Source organism: Manis javanica, chromosome 8 (genome assembly GCF_040802235.1).
Source record: "Manis javanica isolate MJ-LG chromosome 8, MJ_LKY, whole genome shotgun sequence".
Lineage (NCBI taxonomy): Eukaryota > Metazoa > Chordata > Mammalia > Pholidota > Manidae > Manis > Manis javanica.
The window spans coordinates 108,864,258-108,883,810 of NC_133163.1; the positions used below are offsets into that span (position 1 = coordinate 108,864,258).

Here is a 19,553-nt window from a genome sequence, read left to right on the forward strand (position 1 = left end):
ATTTGCCTATACACAAAGGGAAGTTATTAGCAAAACCAGTAGCTAAATTACAGGTTGCTCAAAGCAAATGAAAAATCCATTATTTTTACATATAAATGAGGAAAAAAGGACTTTCCTTAATTCTATCACGTTACCATTATCAACAAAGAAAAGCCATAAAGAGTAACATATATACTGTTAACTGGTTGCTAACCCAAGTTTTTAGTTGGTTTTTAAGAGAATAAATCCTAAGGCCTGAACCCCACTTTTGCTCAATGTAAGATTGAGGCAGGTAATAGAGGGATGCAGGCAGATAGAATTCAGGACCCCTGTAAGTTTCAAGGACCTTGTAAGTTTCAAAAAGCTCCAATCAAACTCAGCCACACAAAAAGCACACTTAGATAGACCTCAACTCTGATTGGTCATGCCGTATGCTAGCTTATTGATTATGCCCTGTGCAAATGAAGCATTGTACTTTCAGCCAATCAGGAGTGGGTTGTGATGTTATCAGTTCAGTTCTCTCTTTGGTCTAGGAAGGGTGGAACTTTCTCTTCTCAGGAGGCAGTATAAGCTGTTGACCCCTACAGCCCTCACAGTATTCTCCCTTGCAGCTCGTTCCCAGTAGTAAAAGCTTTCTTTTTTCTACTCACTGAAAGAGCCTTATTGGTGGCTTCATAAAGAGGGCTACATTCTTCATCGCCTCCAGGACAAAATCCTGGGAAAAGAGCAGCGTTCTCAGCCTGTAACAAGATTTCTCTTATTTGATGAAATAAGAAAGGAAATGCATTTGGTGATGATGAAATTAATGGCAGAATTTAGAGTTAGTGCAAAATGATGCATTGTGCTCTCCCATTTCTTCACCACTACAACATTACATGTAAATGCAGAGATTTCTTTCTCCTATGCTGAACATGTTCACTTGGCAGTAGAAATCTCTCTACTGAACTTATTTCTCACCTTCCCTATACTGCCAAACTAGAGTGGCTCACACTTGTTGCATTTCTACAGCAGCCAGTCTTTTCTTAACCCACAGTAATCTGATAACTAAGAAATATACATGAAGGTCACCAGTGACCTACTCAATAAATTTTCCTGACTTTCTGCAGGACTTGTCACCTTAAACCTTTCCACCTGAGGATTCTCTACCCTGGTCCCTATCCTTACATCTTTGGTTCTTCCTCCTTGTTTTCTTTGTGGGAATCCTCTTCTTTTTGATCCCTATATATAATCATTCCTTGCAGGTCAGCCCTTTTGGCACCTTTTTATCAGTGAAGAACACCAGGTAACACTGTGTTACACACCTCATAATGGGTCTTGACACCACACTGGATTATAAATCTTGGTTGAGAATTGCTGATTACAAGATAAAAATGCTTTTTATCCACCCTGCAGGGCTCACGATGTTCTTGGCCTGCTTTCCAGCCTTGTTACAAATACCACTTTTGTCCTTTACAAGCCCTTGACCTTTACCTAAATTGCCTCATAGATGCCCTATACATCATATCTTCATGACTAGTGGTGGTGCTGAGACACAGGTCGGACTCAGCTGTGCAGTTAACCACTAAACAAACGAACAAAGTACCCAACCGAACAGTATAGAGAATAATATACAAAATACTGCATGGTTATTTGTGTTAATGATTGGTTGGTAAATAGCATGACAGCCATCAATTTGTAATCAATTACTAATACTGTTTTCTTTGATGAAGCTAGTTTTGGTAACCTCTGCCTAGTGTAAAATGATTTGTGATAAATTATAGCTTTTTATTTAAAGCAGTGCAAAAAATCTATTTCCTCTAATGAGTCACCATCAAACGATTCTGGATAGTTCTTTGAAATTTATACCACAGAAATAGTGTAAGTTGGAAAAAAAAAGAACCAAGGTAGGCTTAAATCACTGTGCACTAAATTTCGTCCCCTCAGGATTCAAAATCAGTAACCAGGAAAGGAAAAAAAAAAGAAGTGGGAAGTCCTGGGTCTGAGTCATGGGTACTGGGAAACATCAGGATTCCTATTGCGGAATTCAGAGACTGAAAAAACTAAAAATATTTGTTTTCTCGTTAGTGTAGCTTTTTTAATATTTAGTTTTACTTATATTAATTGATATGACTTTTTAGAAGGAAATTAAAGTCAACCTAAATAGAAGGGTGTATGTATGTGGCAAGGGCCTCTCACCTCCCAGCTCCTCCCCTTCTCTACCCTTGAGAGTGATAGAGTCTTGCAGCAAATAAAGTATCAGAGTTATGCTTTGTAGGCCAGCAGAAGTAGCAGGAGGAAGTTTTTTTCTATTTTATAGGTGCTCTAGTCTGAAGAATGTAAGGGTCCGCTGTCACCCTCTTAGGAAGCCAGGAATGGCTGCCCCGAGGCCCTGACTCAAGGTGGGTGGCAGGGTGGAGATGGGGCCAGGAGAGAGAGTGGAGTAGTTAGCAGAGGGGATGAGAAAGCAGGATCTTTCACGTGCCTATCTGAGATACATGCCCTACACACTGGAAGACACCCTAATGGGGACAAGCAAGAAACATTTTGAACCACCGTCAGGACTGTGGATGATGGGCTCTTGGTTTAAATGGGCACTTTCCGGTCATACCTGCACACCCTTCGAGACATAGTGGCAATCATATGAGAAAGGCCCTGGGAAACCCGGTGATACTGGTATCACTATGCCATAGGCTTCAATTCATTATGTATTTACTGAATACATACCATGTGCCAGGCAGTGGGAAACTAAGGAAGAAAATACTCCTTGAACCTTTGCAGTGATGAAGGGATGCTATTCAGTCAGATCTCCACCTCACAGGATGCAAGGCCATGCACTCCTTATCACCAATGGCAGTTCCACATGTGTCTGTGATTATTTGATTACTGTGCCTCAGGCTGGTAGCTCTATGAGAGCAGAAAGGAGTGTCTCTCTTTACTGCTGTGGCTTAGAGCTAAGCATAGATTCTAGCATTTGACAGGCATCCAATAAATACTGTTGATTGCCTGAATGTTACCGATGCATTAACACTTTGTGGGGCGTATTAGCCTATTTTATAGGCGTGGGATCAGCCATAGGATACCCAAGACCACACAGAAGTGATTTTCAGATGAGCTGGAAAGAGATTTCAAAACAGCTCATCTCACTTCACTACGAGAGTCTCCCATGTCATGATTCTCCCCCTGGATAGGAGTGGCTCAGGTTGGTGGGGTAGCCAAAGAGGAACAGGCATACTGGATAAATATTAGCGACACGAAAGGGGTATGAACCCGGTGAGGGGGGCAAAGGTGGGGGTCCCCAACTCTGCTTAAATCCCGCCCACCGAGAGGAAGCAGAATTGGGTGGATCACTTGTGCAATCTGCTCAGAATCCCAATTCAGAGGAAAGTGGAAAGGGAACGCCCTGGGAGGGGAATGAGGCAGAAGGGAGAAGAAAGGGGTGTGAGGAAGAGGAGTGGTAGCAGTTCTGTATTGCGTCGTGTCTGTTGCGGCGAGACAAGATCCTTGGTCCCAGCGGCGGGTGTCAAGGTGATTCATTCATCCAGCGCCACTTGGCAGCCACGGTTAGTTCACCTGCGCAGGTGGGGCGCCAACGCTCGAGGTGCTTACCAGACGGTGGCCTAACAAAATAACTCCTCCTCAGTTTGGAAGTGGTAGGGGAGCCAAATAACGTTTTTTATGGGAAAGACATTTAGTGAATAAGGGCTGTTAGGGCTCTGAAGAGAATTACAGTGCGATCACCAAGGCTATTATCTTAATCAGGCACCATCTCAACACCTCTCTCTTCAAGTCAACTAGCCCTACAACGGGATCTGTTTCCCAGTAGGAGAAATCCCCGCCCGCCAACTCCGAGCGGCTGGGAAGCGAGCGCTGTGGGAAACAGCAGCGCCGAGGAGAGGCTATTTTGGGTGTGGGAACGCGGAGGGAGGAGGGGCGGCGCCGCCGGGCTGGGCGCGGGTTCGCGGGGAAGCCTCCAGCTCGGGCTGCCACGGCAACCGCGTCCAGGCAACGCGCCCGGAAGCGGCTCGGGCGGCGCGCGGCGGCTCGCGCCCCCTGGGAGCCGCGAACCCGGCCGGGCCGCGCGCCGGGCCAGGCGGCAGGCGCGCGCTGATTGGACGGCGCTCCCCGCGGCGCGGGCCCGCAGCCGGGCGTCCCGCACAGCCCAAGCCAGCCGCCGCCGCACCCAGCCGCGCCGGCGAGGACATGGGCAGCCGCCGCGCGCCCGCCCCCTGCGCCGGTGAGTGCCGTGCCCCGGGCCCGCAGCCCGGCCTCCTCCGGTGCCCGGCGGCGGGAGGTCCCTGGGACCGCCGGTGACCTTGGGGCAGCCGCTGGGGTGAGAGGCTTCGGGGAGAGAGCTGTGCGTTGCCCATGTGACATGCTGTTGGCGAGAGGCTTAACTGCATGCCAACGCGAAGGGATGAAGTGCACAGAGCGCAACTGGCATTGCATTTTTGCGGGGGCCGGGGGGTGGGGGGTATTTTGCATGCTAGTGAACCAACAGAAGCCCCACAGAAGCCCCGAGAGACTGTTTGGGCGAGCAGGGGTGGTGCACAAATTGCCAGGGGTTAGTGGTAAGTTAGCCGTCTCACTACTTAGCTGAGTGACCTTGGACCGGTTAACCTCTTGGCTCCCCCCACCCGCCTTCTCATCTCTGAAAGGAGCGGTTGGGGTTCTTTGCAGTTCCCTGGTGGTGGTGGTGGTCCATTGAACTGTGAGCTGAGAAATAGCCAAGTACAGCTCTGCAGATAACAGGAATACAAGACTTAACCATCTTTAGTCTACAGGAGGTTTCCATTAATTGGCTTTCAGAGTGGCAAGAAATGTTCTCATTTTATGGAAGTTTACGGAGAGAAAACAGTGGGTGGTCCAGAGAGTGGCTTCTCCACATGCCCGGGTTAAAACCTCTTGGGTGCTTTAGAGTCACGAACAAAATCAGGGTTAATATGTCTTGAGTTCTTCTTTTGTGTAGTTAATCTAATAGGAAACTTTGTATTTGAATAGGTAAAATCAAAACCCAATAGGGGCAGGCAGCAGTAAATTAAGTGAGTCATTTCTTCAGTATGCACGAGGGTGTGTGTGTGTGTGTGTGTGTGTGTATATGTGTGTGCGGGCGTGTGCCTGTATGCCTGGCTGCGCTCACGCTCTCATCTTAAAGTCTGTGTATGTCAGTGTTCGAAATTATTTCATAGGAGTAACCAGAAAAATGTTAAGTAATGATTTGAATCCACAGAAGTGCAGCTTTCTCAAAAGCAGGGGCAGACATTTGCAACTTGTTCTTACTGAACATTTGTGTCAGCCTTCTGGGCCCTGTCTTGGTGTGTGTGTGTGTGTGTGTGTGTGTGTGTGTGTGTGTGTGTGTGTGTGTGTGAGTGGAGGGTGGAGGGTTCTGTCTTGGAGTGTGTGTGTGTGTGTGTGTGTGTGTGTGTAGGGTTCTGTCTTGGAGTGTGTGTGTGTGTGTGTGTGTGTGTGAGTGGAGGGTTCTCCGGAGACCCAGTGGGCTGTGACACCTCTTCTATTTTTAGCTTTGGCTGGTGCTAAAAAGACACTCAGGCCCTCTTTCTATACTCTTAGTTCAGAAACTTCTGCTTCCAAGGAGAGGGAAGGGAGGAAATGCTTTATCCCTCTCGCAGGTCCCTAGGATTGCCCCTTCTGGCTTTCTGCTCTCATGTTACCCTTGATATTCATTCCAGTCTGATTTCATCTGTACAAAAATGTGGGTTGGGAAGACATTTTCAATGTTAATGAATAAGCTTCTGCAAGCTTGTTTACCTGAGGGTTTAACAATCTGTAAAGGTTTACATGTTAGAAATCTGATCACATTCAGATAGAAAATTCCTTCCTGCAGGAATTCAGCCACCAAGCCCCTCGTTAAATGAATCACACCTCGTTACACACATTACCCTCATTAACACACTACTCTGCCTCCTCTCTCCCTAGGCCACTAACCTGTGTATCTCCAACCTGGTTTTCTGTCTGTTGTTTCTTACATCCCGCAGCCATACTCCTGTATTTTCCTTTTTCTGCAGCCAAGCCCATCTCCTGTCCCTCCCTTAGCACCAGAGCCTGAGCGAACAGCTGCCCTCAGAACAGCCCTCTCACATCTCACCCGAGCAGGCATTGGGTTTCCCCGGGCTTCTCAGTGTCACCTCCAAATTATTAACTGGCACTAACAAAGTCTTCTCGTGAGAGGGTCACGCTGTCTGTCTGCTTGTACCCCATACGTCTTTCTTTTGATCAGTGCTTGACAACCCTCGTGGTTCCTCAGAATCACCTGGAGCACTTTTTTTTTAATGTGGCTCTTGAGATTCCGAAACATACCAAATTAGAATCATCAAGGTGGACACGACCTACAAATCTTTATTTTAAAAATAAATCCAAAAAGAAAGAGAAGGATGAGGAGGAGGGAAGAGGGGAAGAGAAAACTCTCCAGGTGATGCTGACGTACCTCCGGAACTGGGGATCACTTCACTTGATGCTACAAAAAGGAAACAAACGTGAGCAAACAGTTTGGTTCTCTTCTCTGCTTTGTCTTTGACAACTGACTTTGGGTTTATATTGAGGGTGTATTTCATTGACCTTGAAGTTCCTCAAGATCCTCACATCAGCTCTTCTGGCCTTAGTTTATGTCAGCGACTCACATCTTGCACTTGTTTAGTCTTGGAAACTTTTCCACCTTCAAGATGTGGACGTCAACTTGGACTTCAGCCTGCTTATGTGATTCTATTCACTCTCTGCCTCAGATTTTACCCATCCCTGAGAACGCTCGCCCCTTAATCGCTTGCTTTTCTAATCCCGTTATGGCTCCATTTCTCCACTTGGAGTCTCTCTGTTGCCAGCCATTGCAGTTCTGTCTGGAGTCCCAGAATCTTTTACTTTAACTTGTTGAACTCTCCTATTTCTGCCCTCAATCCAAAGTCACTCTCATTATCTGCTTTTCCTTCTCCCAGCCTGCCGAGTTTTCCAGGAGAAAGTCCCAAAGACCTTCAGACAGTTCCATTGCAAATTTATGCTGGCTTTAATTTCACCTAGGTCTTGCTTTTCTATGAAAAAAAAAGAAAAATCCATCTTTTATTAACTCCAGACTGCCTTCCTTTAGAAGTTATGCTAGACTTTTCCATTCCTTCAACTTCAGACAGTTTCCTTTCAGGAGATAGCCTTTTTTTTTGTTAATAAAGTTAAGGATGCCCATGTCCTAGTTTACTGCCTTCTACTTCAACGTAAGCTCCCAGGGGACCCTCCTCACCACCCCAAGCATTTTTCTTTAACCCACCTTTGTTTACAAGTCCTTCCCCCAAGATTAACACACATATACTCCACACTCTCTGTTTTCTGGACTTTTCCCCTTCCTTCTTGTCTCGTTGGGACTTTGTCATCCCCTTTCTCCAGTTTCTTTGGACCCTCCTTCCCCTACCCCAACCCTCACCCCATCATATGTTCAAGTCATCCTCTCATAATAAAAGAAACTATGCTAGAGGGCCAGCCCTGTCCAATAGAGCTTTCTGTGATGATGGAATTATTTTCTAACTGTGCTGTCCAGTGTCGTAGTCACTAGCCACATGTGACTGCTGAGCGTGTGAAATGTGGCTAGTGTGACTGAGGAACTACATTTCTAAATTTTGTTAATTTTAAATTGAAATGGTTACCTGGGGCTGATGACCACTCTACCTGGTAGTGCAGTTCTGTGCCCTGCTGCTGTGTTGAACTGGCCTCACATTCTCCTCTCTTGTCCCCCCACTCACTCATAGTCTCATCCTTACCTTTCAGTTGAAACTGCTTTCCTGTTGGGCTCCCGCAGAGGTGTCCTGGTTGCAGAGCCGAGGCCTGTCCACTGTCTCTCTCCTCCCTAAGTTCTGCCCTGTGCCTGCTGCCGGCAGTTATCCCCTCCTGAGCCTCTTTCGTTCCTTGTCTCCATGACGCTGGTTACCCAGGTGCAACTCAGAACCTCCGTCTTGCTCCTGACTGCTCAAGGTGTGTTCTGTCCTGCCTTTTCCAAAATCCTGTATGGAATTGGATACCCAGAAGTCTGACTCTTTTGTCTCTAAACAGCCACTCATCCTGGTTTCTTTAGTCATTTTTACCTATTTAAATTTTTAATTTTGAAGTAATTCAGATTTACTGAGAGGTTGTGAGAATAAACAATTCTCACATACCTTTCTCCCGGGATCGATAAACATGAACTATTTGCTACATTTGCTTTATTCTTCCTGCTCTATCGTACTCTCTCCCCCACCCAACACACATTGTAATTTTTTCCAAACCATTTCACAGTTAAGTTGTAGGCTTACTCTGATATTCCTTAACCTTCCCCCTCAAACACTTCAGTGTATATTTCCTAAAACACAAGATATTTTCTTGCACAACAAGCATCCAATATCAAGAAATTAACATTGATTGTGTACTGTTGTCTCATCAACAGATCTTATTCAAGTGTCACCAACAGTCCTAATAACAGAAAGAGGGGGAGCCATTTTTTTAGTTTCTTCCCGGTCCAGGATCCAGCCCAGGGTCCAGTGTGGTGTCAGCTGTCACACCTCTTTAGTTACCTTTAGTTCGGAGGCTTCTCAGTTGTTGCCTTTCATGACCTTGATGCTTGGGGAAGGGTACAGGCCAGGTGATTTGTAGAATATACTTAGTAGATCTGCCTGGTGTCTTCTTAACATAGACTCAGGTTATCTGTTCGTTACTGGGGAGGTACCCTACAGGGGAGACAGCATGTCCCTCCCAGTAATGACTTCCATGCTGCCATCACCCTCTCTGTAACCTGCTCTTGGTCACTTGGGTTATTCTGACATTTCTCCTCTTCTTCCCACCCCTGCATCAGTGGCCTTTGAGTGTTGAGGTGCGCCCTGCACAGTCTCCCTCAATAGGTCCCTTCCTTTCCATTTGTACTGTCTCCTGTTTGCAGAGTCCAGGCCTCCACACGTGGTCCCAGCCTTATCTCCCACTGCTTACCAACAGGAACCTGTGTGTCCAGTGATTTTCACTAGTCAGCGCTGCCTCTGCCTTGTCCTCCCTCCACCCTTTCTCATGCTGCTGTGTGTTCACTGAGCTGCCCCTTTGAATATGCAACTCAAATGCCTGCTCTTCAAATGCCTTTCCCGGTGGCCCAGTTCAAAACGATCCTGCCTTCCACCCCGAGCAGCGCATGGTTCCTGCCATTCACGTGCACGTACCTTCCTCTCTTCTCTTGCATGGTGGCTCGTCCGCATAGCCCCCTACTGAACTGGAGCTCCTGAGTGGAGGGCTGTGACTTGTCTTGTTCAGCACTGTAGAGGCTCAGTCCTTTGTTAACTGGACTAAATTTCTAGCTTAAAATTTGGAAGCGAATGCCCAGGATGGCCTTAGAGTTGTCAGTTGGAATCTGGTACATGATAGTGGGTGTGAGACCGCACTCCCAAGAGTCAGGTGGATATTGGTTCAAAATAGAACTTTTACTAAAATAATGGGTGATTCAAAAAGGTATTTCCATGTTGTAAGCGGAATCCATGATTTTCCACTGATGACATCTTAACTTTGTGTATATGTGTCAAGGCAAAGAAAGGGCATATTTGATGAAAGGAAAAAAAAAGAGTAGAGAGACCTAAAATAGCATATTAAAAATGGCCCATCTATTTCTTCACACCCCAAATGAGCAGCTGAATGTGTGAGGAGCAGTTCTCCAGCTCACATCCTCCTGTGCGAGCCCTCAGCCACCTGCTCCTCTGTCTTCATTGTCTTGCTGATTCTCTTCTGCTCCCATCCGCCCTGCCTCCCTTCCTGCACTTTCGCCTCTTCGTCCTCACTTCCCTCTTTATGCCTGTTCTTTTCACTTAATAACTCTTCTATTTTCCTCCCTCTCCCTATATTGATTATTTTGGTGGGTTTTTTTTTCTGGACTTAATAGATGTGGTTTTACGTTCCATGGATTTTTAATATGAAATCAGGAGAAAAAAGATAAAGAAATTGCTTTTTACTACTCAATGGTCTTTTGTTGAGTCCCCCTGCCATCGCCTGCACCCCCTGCATGGTTCAGCAGTTATTGTAATTTTTAAAATGTGGTTATCAGTGATAATATAATAGTTTATTTGATTACCTTTCTGCTACCCCAGGAAAATTACTGGGAAGGTACTGGTTGGCACACATCAAAAGGCCTGGATTTCTCAGCGTCTGTTAGGACAAACTTGGTGTTGGAGGTCAGAAATGAGATTTTAGGGTGGTCAGTTTTTGAGGTTATTGGCACAATAGGATCCTTCCTCCAGGTATACCTGCCCCTGCTGGCTGGCAGGCAGCTTTTTTACCTCTTAAGAATGCTTTTGTGCAGATGACATCTTCTTTGGATAAAGTCACTGCAGAAGTGAAGACAAGAGATCTTGCTGCTTAGCTGAGCGGGGCTTAAATAAAACGCGTGTTTATGTGGGAGAGAATGTGTGGGGGTTGCTTTCACATTATGGAATTCTTAAAATTGTTGAACCGGGAAGATGTTTTTCAGAAACCCCTGGTGCCTTCAGCTTGTTTTTTGTTTATTGCAGATTTCTTTTTTCCCCATTTTTAATTATCTCTGGAAGAGCTCAGGAGTCCTCCCCTGCTCTCTCTAAAATAGTTATAAAATTAATGTGCTGCACTCTAGTTGTTCCTCCAAATAAAAGAGTCTCTCATAGACTCCCATGTTCACAAGAGAAGTCCAGCCTCCTCCTACTGCGTCTGAGAGAAAAGGCAGAGACTGGAGGCTGGGTCTTTTCTTCCAGGCCAAATCCTTATCTTTTCAGTCAGGGATTCATAGAGGATAGAACCCCAAAGTCACAGCTAGCATTCTCTCTGCAAGAGTATACAGTCATGCCTTCCCCGCCTCTATATGATCCTCGGTGCATCTGGAGGTGTAGGTCGTTTAGTAGGTAGAGAGTTTACACCAGCTTTGAATAATATTTTTTCTGTTCTAGCTGTTGCATTTGGCAGATTCCCTTTTTAACATTTGGTAATGTGTCTTCTCTAATGCTGGAAAGAAAAGTTGCCAAATATAGCTGTTGATCATAATAAAACACCCTGAAAGTAATATCGAGACACCGCTTCTTCAGTGTGGGTGCGTGTATGTGTGAGCGCCCGGGCATACTGTAGGGCGACCTGAAGCAGTCTGCTGGGCTCGCAGCTGGAAGGGGCCTTGAGTCAGCCATCGATGTGTCATTTGGGCAGGGCACCTCAATAATTAAAATGACGGGCCTTACCAAGTTCAAAAAACAAGCAAATAGGAGGCATGTGCTGGGTTTCATAGGGGTTACAGATTCCTTTGGTATGTGGTCCCTGCTGCCCCAAAGCAGCTCAGCTGGGGAGACATAATCTGTGAAAATTTCAAATAACAATAGGAGATTTAAATAGCATTTCAAAATAGCTGTTATTAATAGATGGGAACAAAACCAATCTGTTTTTGCAGGGGTTCTCCTAAAAATGTTAACATCATTCTACGCTGTGGAGAGTGGATGAAAGCAACTTTGGTGGCCACCCCTTGGGTCCTAGGGGCCCAGATGATTCCAGTCCATTTGTGAATCCATGTGGACCTGACAGAGGCCATGGGTGTGCTGCAGATTTAGTGGATCCCATGAGTTATGCAGTAATCCCTACACTGGCTGGAAGCTACCATAAATGTTTTAAGCATTTTGAAGTATGTTTTACATGGGTCAGAAATACAGCCACGCTTCACCTTTCGTCCTCCTACTGAATTCCCCTTCTGCGGTAGAGGGGAGGGGAAAGAGAACAAATCTTGCAAAGTGGAATCAAGCCCACTTTCACAAAACAATACTAGAAATAGTTGCATTAGGACCCTGTGGAGGGACTCATGCTGTCCCTGGAACCTAAAGCTTTTCGGAATGCTGTGCTGGTGGCCCCCACTGATGGCAGCTCCAAGCCAGGGGACCTGTACATGGTGCCTGATGCCCTGATGTATGGGCAGCCCAGGGCTTCACTGGGGGCGCTGGGCTCAGCCTTCATGAGGTGCCCACAAGGGACTGAGGTTTCAGAGAAACATTAACAGCAAATGGAGTTGTTGTTCAATTTGGGTGTCATTTTGGGAAGATGAAAAGTTTTAAGAGATCTGTTACAGAACAATGTGATATATAGTTAACACTACTGTACTGCCCACTTAATGCGTAAGGTGGTAAATTTTACGTGTTTTTAACCACGGGAAAAGAGTTAATAGCACACTTATTTTCATGGAACCATAACATCTTTTAAACTGTCCCTGCTTTGTAGCTGTAAAAGGGCAATTTCTGTTTGTGTTTTTTTTTTCTCATTGGTTCATTCTTTTATTCAAGAAGTTTTCATTTATTTAAGTTTTTGTCATTGTGAAAATAGCACTTCAATTAAAGTTTTATGAAAATAAGGAAAGTAGAATAAAAATGTACCCAATGCCACAATTTATGTTTTGATTGAATTCTTTCTCCACTGTTTTGAACTATATAATCAGAATAGTGCTTCTGTTACTGGAGCCCCCATTACACTTACCCCAGGATGGTTGGGGGTTTCTGGGTTTCCGGGGTAATTTACAATTGCAAAGAAATGCCAAGGTGTATATCAAGTAAGATTCATGTGCCATTGACCTAATGTGTCCAAGGAAGGATGTCTGGGTGTGAGGATGCCCAACATCTTAGAGGGTGTGTAAGGCCTTTATAACATTTCCTCCTTTGGTGACTTACCCAGATTCCCCACTGATCCACTTCGTAACTATAATGCCATCTATATCCCCAAATATGCTAGCCCAGTGCTAGCCCTGTGCGTTCTTATAAGCATGGCTCATTCATTGTCCAAAATTCTGGCCCGATATAGAAAATGGGGAGCTGCCTATTAAAAAAGGAGACAGGGTGTGCTTATTTGTGCTGTTTCATTTTCTTTGCAATAATTTGGAGGCACTCCTCCAACTGGAGCCCTATGGTCACTTTATGGAAAGCTCCTTTGACCTTCTTACCAATCTAGGTGCTTCGCCTGTGGAATTAGTCAGCCTGGCCTTGATTACACAGCGCTCTTCCGCCTCTTGTACTGAAAGCAAGTGATCTACCCAGACACCAGCTGCTCACACCACAGAGCATTTCTAGCAGCTTGGCCCAGGGTTGGGTAGGGAGCAGCGTTAAAGGTAGCTGCAAGTCCAGCAGGCATCCACTCATGGAGAGAGGGGCCCCGTGCTGGCAGGTGAGGGGCAGCCTGCGCACACAGAAGGGCACTGGGAGCCTTGTCCTTGACCTCACCATCTATCTCTGCTGGCCTGGGGTCAGGTTATCTCCTCATCTCAGGGAGGAGGAGGGAGAAGAGGACCGGCAGGCAGTGCAGCGGTGGAACTTAAAAATTTGCAGGTCTTTTAAATTCAAAATGTTTGTACCACCTAAAACTGTGGTGCCATGGAACATGTCATGTCTCTGGTTTTCAGGCCCTGGCTGTGGTTTTATATAGTATTATAAACCCATTTTTAAATCTTGTTCTTTGAAAAAACAAAACCTTAACATTATAGCTATGTAGAAATTTATTTCCTTCATAATCTTTTTAACTATTGTTTAAAATAGCTGTTGATGTTCTTTCGAGTGGATGTGCCATGTTTTGATTAAGGCATTTAACCAGTAGCCATTTATAGAAATATTAATATCTAGATAAGAATACGTGTTCAATATGGATAAAATGCTTAACGGACAGGGATTTGATGAAGATTAGTTACTCTTGCCTTTTAAGTCCAATTTCGTGTCCTCAGACTATATAGGGCAAGACTGAGTTCTGTGCCTGCGCTGGAGAGACTTGCAATCTGACTTCTGGCGTTTTTACACATTTTTTTAAGTGGAGACTGGAAGAAGTAATTTTCTTGTCTTTTAAATGATATAATGAACAATTAAGTTTAAGAAGTAAAACATCCTCCGTTTAGTTGAAGCCCCCTTTATTCCTCTGTCTGATCCTCCCCCTCATTCAGAGATAAATATAATTCGGGTTTGGTGTTTGTCATTTCCATATTTATCTTTAGATGTTAAAGGTTTGGCATGTTATTTGGCATATTTTAAACTTGATAAAAACGTCCTCATAGTGTCCCTGCCCTCCTTCAATGTGCTTTTTTTGACTAATGTATTTGTGAGATTCATTCACATTGGGACTTGTAATTCTAACCCATTTATGTCCATAACTGTTCTTTCATTGCCTGAGTAGATCACAGTTTTTTCATCCCTTTGCCTAATGGTGGTTGTTCAATCCCCACCGCCACCCACTTTTTTTGCTCTTAGAAGCAATGCTGCCTTAAGTATCCTTGTAAATGTCTGCTGGTAAACACACTGGGGAAGTTTTTTTGTATTTCTTAGCACTGGAATTTTTTGGGTTATGGGGTTTGTGCCTCTTTAGCTTTCCTAGATATTGAAGATTGCTCTCCAGGGTGGTGGTATTGATTTCACATCCCCACCTGGTGTACTTGTTGTTCCACTTATATTCCTGTCAATATTTGATCTTGCTACAATTGATATTTTCCAATCTGATGGGATGAAATGGTATCTCTTGGGATTTTTATCTCTTGCAGCGAATTAGATTTATAATTTGCTGCCACTGGCCAGAACAGAGCTAATGTTAGGGAAAAAAATTGTTAAAGTTCTTAACTCTTCAGTATTCTTTTGAGATTTTTCCCTAAGCAAGACAACCATGAGAAATCTATTAAGTGACTTAAAAGTTAGATTATAAAATAAATATTCTGTTCCTGGTGAGCAGACCCATACCCTACATGATTTGCAGTCAGAATCCCAGCTGACTACAACTACTGACTGAGTATAGGCAACTGCCACTTGGCTGGTCTCTGCTGTGTTCTGTCAATTATGGGTCCCATCACACTCAGGGGGAGGGGATCATACAGGATGTGAACTCCAGGAGGCAGAGATCATGGGGGCCACCTTACATACGGTCTGTTCCCCTCAAGAGGTATCATGTGATCATCAGAGTGTAATTCCAACATACTAATTCTTGATTCATGTTTGCTGCTCCCTGTGTGTTCTCCTTGTACGCACACCCACATGAAAGCTCATGACGTGCTTGGTGATGGGGGCTCAGGGGCTAATGTCATTGGACCGTGAGCCTTAAGGCATCTCTCTCCATTACAGAACTCTTCCTGCTGCCCCAGACTCTTAGGTTCTTGGAAACACTAATAAATTTTGCCTCTGTAGACTCTGTTTTTACTGGACATGCTGAGTGTATCATCCCCTTTTGTGATTGCCTGTGCATTCTCTAGTCAGAATATAATTCAAATGATTAAATTAAACATTACAAAATGACTCCATTTCAGCCATTTTTCCTTGAGATTCATCTACCCAGCAAATATTGATCAGCTAAGGTGGCAGGGGTATAGCTGTGGACAATACAGTTCCTCATGCAGCTCACAGTACAGAGCCAAAGACTGACATTGAACTGGTACTCGCAACTTGCCTTCTTCCATTTGTCTCATGTATCATTCTTACAGTCCACTGATTTCATGCCTTTTTGATTCTTTAGATTTCATTGTCAGCATCTCACCTTAACTTCAATTTTGAAAGTAGTTAGTATGCTGCTCCTTTGACTTTTCATATGACCTTCATCATTCATAGAACAAAGGAAAGGAAAATAAGAGAACAAAAAATCAAACTATCCCACGATTATAAGTGATATTTCAGTAAATGCCCATTAGTTTGGGACTGCCTAACAAAAATGGTATATCCATTCAGTGGAATATTATGCAGGCATTAAAAACTGATGTGTAGGTTTATATATTTACATGGGAAGATGTTCATGATATAGTGTCAATTACGAATTGCAGGGTATACATAGTATAGAGTATGATATCATTTTTTTCAAAAAGGAAAATTAAATGTATCCTGGAGGGAGAGCTTGAAATGTAAATTGCAGTATTAACATCAGCAATTTCTGAGTGGTGATTTTTACTTTATTCTTTATGCCTTTATGTAGAGCCTAAATTTTACTATTATATTACCTCATTAATCACAAAAGGCAATTTTTTGGTCTAAGAAAAGGTGTTTCTTAAAACATTGCAAATTCCTTCATGCAAAATATACATGTTGCTAATTGTTCTTTTCATGTATGTACTCTGGTTTAAAAAACACAAGTGACAGTAGTATGCCTTCTGTCCAGCGGTAACCGCAACACATGCTGATGCCAGGAGGAGCAGCTCTGGCTGAATGAAGGAGTTAGAGCAGGTACCTAATAATTTCACCACTAACCCCACGCAGTAAACAATATAATAACTCTTTAAACAAATGAATACTTCTTGTTGGATCCTTTATATAAAGTTTTATTTAAAAAATAGATATATTTCCTATTAGATGTGCTTTAGCCAGGGAGGGGGAGGGAACCAGCCCTTTTGGAATCATATCAGGTGTCCTAAGGCACTTCTGGAGACCCCATAGCCTCCCTGGGAGTAATGTCTGGTGTAGAAGAGGCTAAGGCCCTAGGTTCAAATTCCTGCTCTGTTCTTTCCTGCTATATGACCTCTGGCCAGTTGCCACAAGTCTCTGGTTAAATGGAGATAAGAGCAATCCCTTTACTGAAATGTGCTCCTGAGTGCCTGCCCCAGGGTAAACGACTTGGTAAGAGTGAGCAGCTATTTATGTTCTTACTGACCCCACACACTTAAGGCTGGCCTGGTAAGATCATACACTTGGCTGGAAGCCAGGATTCAAATAAGGGTCGTTCTGACCCCGCCTCCTGTTTTCCATGAAAGAGAAGTATGTCAGACTATAGCTGTGAAACAGGAGACCAGTAGGAGGGAAAAGAGAGAGAGTAGAAGGCAGGTAATGGACAGTGAACTAGGAAGTTAAGAAAAGGGAAAAAGCAAAGGATAGTGAATGGTGAGTGATCAGTGATAGGAAAAGAAAAAGGCAATTGAGAGACAGGAGGCAGTGAAAAGTGGGGGAAGGAGCAGAAGAGGCCAGCGGTGGGGGAGAAATGATGCTTTGAGTGAGCCCCAAGCTGCTGTCCCTTCCCAGGCCGAGGAACATCCCTGACTGGCTGAGTCCCTGGTCTCGGTCTACCGCTGTGATCTCTCCCTTCTAACTCCTGCCGCTGGTGATCTGAGACCCGCAGGCAGCCTGCCTTCCGCTTCGCATCCCTGATAGCACTTCACTGCCCCAGGGCAAAGTCCACGGCCTGAGCCTGGCGTAAGTGATGAGTTAGGGAGCGACTCCCTGAAACGAATCCCTCCCACCAGTCTTTGTAGATGCACCTCCAGCTGCTCTTCGCCCTGCATCCTTGCACTCTATTTTTAACTACAAGGAAATAGAATTTTTTTCCCCTAAAACCAATTACAACCACTTTATTCATAAATGCCTTGCCAATTTTTTTATTATGACACTCAGCAGAACACATTAATACTGTATTAAATAGTAAGCTTTGAAAAACTGAATTAACTTTAAGTGACTGTTATTTAAGTTTCAAACTTTAATTTTTTATTAACTAAAATTTGTTAAATTTTATTTTATTTAATGTATCATTTTACATTAAAATGGTATCAGGTGTTTCTACTCAATGTTATCTTATAAAAATATTGGTTGACATTAATGTCTCCTTTTGTCATTAAAATATATATTCAAATGTATATCTGAGAATATATTTTATGTAAATGCTCAGAATTCTTCTAATCACAAATAATTATTTTGGTTTGACATTTCCCTTTACTCTTGTGTGAACCCCAAAATTCTATATTATATATCACGTATTTTGGGAATTATGATTTTGCTTTTTCTCATTTCTCTCAATACTTCTCTCCTTGCTTTACCTACCTGTCCCTTCCCCTAGTTTGCCCAAGTTTTTTAAACTCATAAATTGGAGATAATACTGTAACAGGAAAATGTGGCACAATCAAAATATATGGTTCAGATTTGGCTACCAATGTTGTAGGCCCACTGTGGTGCTAGAGATCAGATTTATTGATGTCCAGGAGCTGATAACCTTGGGTGGATAAGCCAAAATTGACAGTGGAAAGATCTGGAAATGGTCTTTGAGAAGTATTTAATTCAGTGACTTACTTATTTTTAATTCTTATTAGTTTGCAATATAGATCCCATTGTTCTGGCAAAAAGTCATACGCATCAAGCAAGCAGCCTAACAGGGAAAGATTCCCACCACATTCAAGAAAAGGGCACCAATTCTGAACAGACTTCAGTGTGAGCTCCAAACTCATGCCATGTGACATTTCCTGTCTCAGAGAGCACGTAGCACTTGGTAATACAAAGGTTAGTTACTGAAAAGCAGTCTGAGGCAATGAGTGGTGGTTGATAGACCTTTCTCAGAAAGATGATGTGGTTGGGCTTCTGTAGCTCAGGCAGAATAATTCTGGATGAATGAAATGACCTTCAGAAAAGGGGATTCCAAAAGTCTGCATTCGCTCACAGATGTTATGTTGAGAGGCTAATGTTTGGAATACAGTCGTTATAAAGAACTATACTTTTTAACTAGAACATATTTTCCAATGCCTTCATTGCTGCAATTTCTGATAGTGAAATACAAGTCAGGCGTCAGGCTCTCATTAACAAATGTGTGCAGTCTTCTAGGTCAGTTCTGTGGCTATTAATATTTGAGACATGCCCTTAAGGAGCATGTAGTTTAGCAGACAATTAAACAATTAAACAAAATAATAGGGCATAGTAAGTTGTATAATATATCCAGAATAAAGAGCTGAAGAAACACAAATGAATTGAGAGTCAGGTGGGGCCTTAAAGGGTAAATAAGAGTTTTCTAGATAGGCAGGGATGGGAAGGGCATTTTGAATAGAGTACACGTCAAAGGTCTGATGGCAGCAGAGAGCATGACACTTCCAAGGACACTGGTGGCAGGAGTGGCGGTGGGGAGGGTTATTGTTGACTGGAGCAGGTGAATATGAGGAGTGCCCAAGTTTGGGGCTGGACAATGGATTAATCTAGTGTGTCAAGAGTGAAGGAAGTAGAGAGAGTGTTGGAGTGTTGAGGCAGGTGTGGAACAATCTCTATTCTCTACTTTGGGAAATCCTACTCATTCTCATTAGTTCTTCCCTGAACTAGCTGCTATCCAGGAAAAACTGAGCCCTCTCCTTTTTCCCTCCCTATGGGTTTTTGTTTGAATGGATAGTAGTCACTTAACGCATTGTTTTCGTGGTTAAGGCATCTGCCTTTCTTCATAAGCGGTGAAGCCCTTGAGGGAGGGGAGTTTTGTCTGACCTGTTTAGGTTATTTGGCTGCATGATTGATGCCAACTAAGCATATCTTAGGCTAGGCTGTTCTATAGTTTAATATCTCAACTAAGGTATTTTACAGCTTAAAAATTGTGAAGATTCTATGATTCTAAATATTAGTATCTTCCATACTGGCTTCATTTTATATAGTCTAAATGGCAGAAATTATTATCTTTGATTCCGAAGATTCCTTTGGCATCATAGCTTATTTGGCATGAATCACTTTTTTTTAAATGTAATTTGTTTAAATTCAAATTTCTTTGTCTAGGAAAATGAAATGTTCTCATTTTGAAACTCTAAAAATAACACTGAGGAGATGACGCCAAAACAATGGTTTCAATCAGAATTGCTTTCTGAATCCAGCATCTAAATGAGAACAAATTACTGAATCAGATCCTGGTTACTAGGCATTCTTTGTTTTAAGGCA

At 43.6% G+C, this 19,553-nt stretch overlaps 1 protein-coding gene across 6 annotated transcripts in view; it reads left to right on the forward strand.

The window, feature by feature from the left end:
• Positions 1–19,553, forward strand: part of FAM81A (family with sequence similarity 81 member A) — an 88,073-nt gene that overhangs the window by 22,602 nt on the left and 45,918 nt on the right. Inside the window, exons 1-2 of one of the 6 annotated variants that reach the window (XM_073211926.1) lie at positions 4,044–4,192; positions 7,720–7,923. The exons of 1 other annotated variant lie outside the window; for it this stretch is intronic. The gene's annotated coding sequence lies outside the window, so the exon portion shown is untranslated. Of the gene's footprint in view, positions 1–4,035; positions 4,193–7,719; positions 7,924–19,553 lie in introns of those variants that run through there. 4 more of the 6 variants (XM_073211928.1, XM_037004270.2, XM_073211929.1 and 1 more) reach the window with 4 other exon arrangements.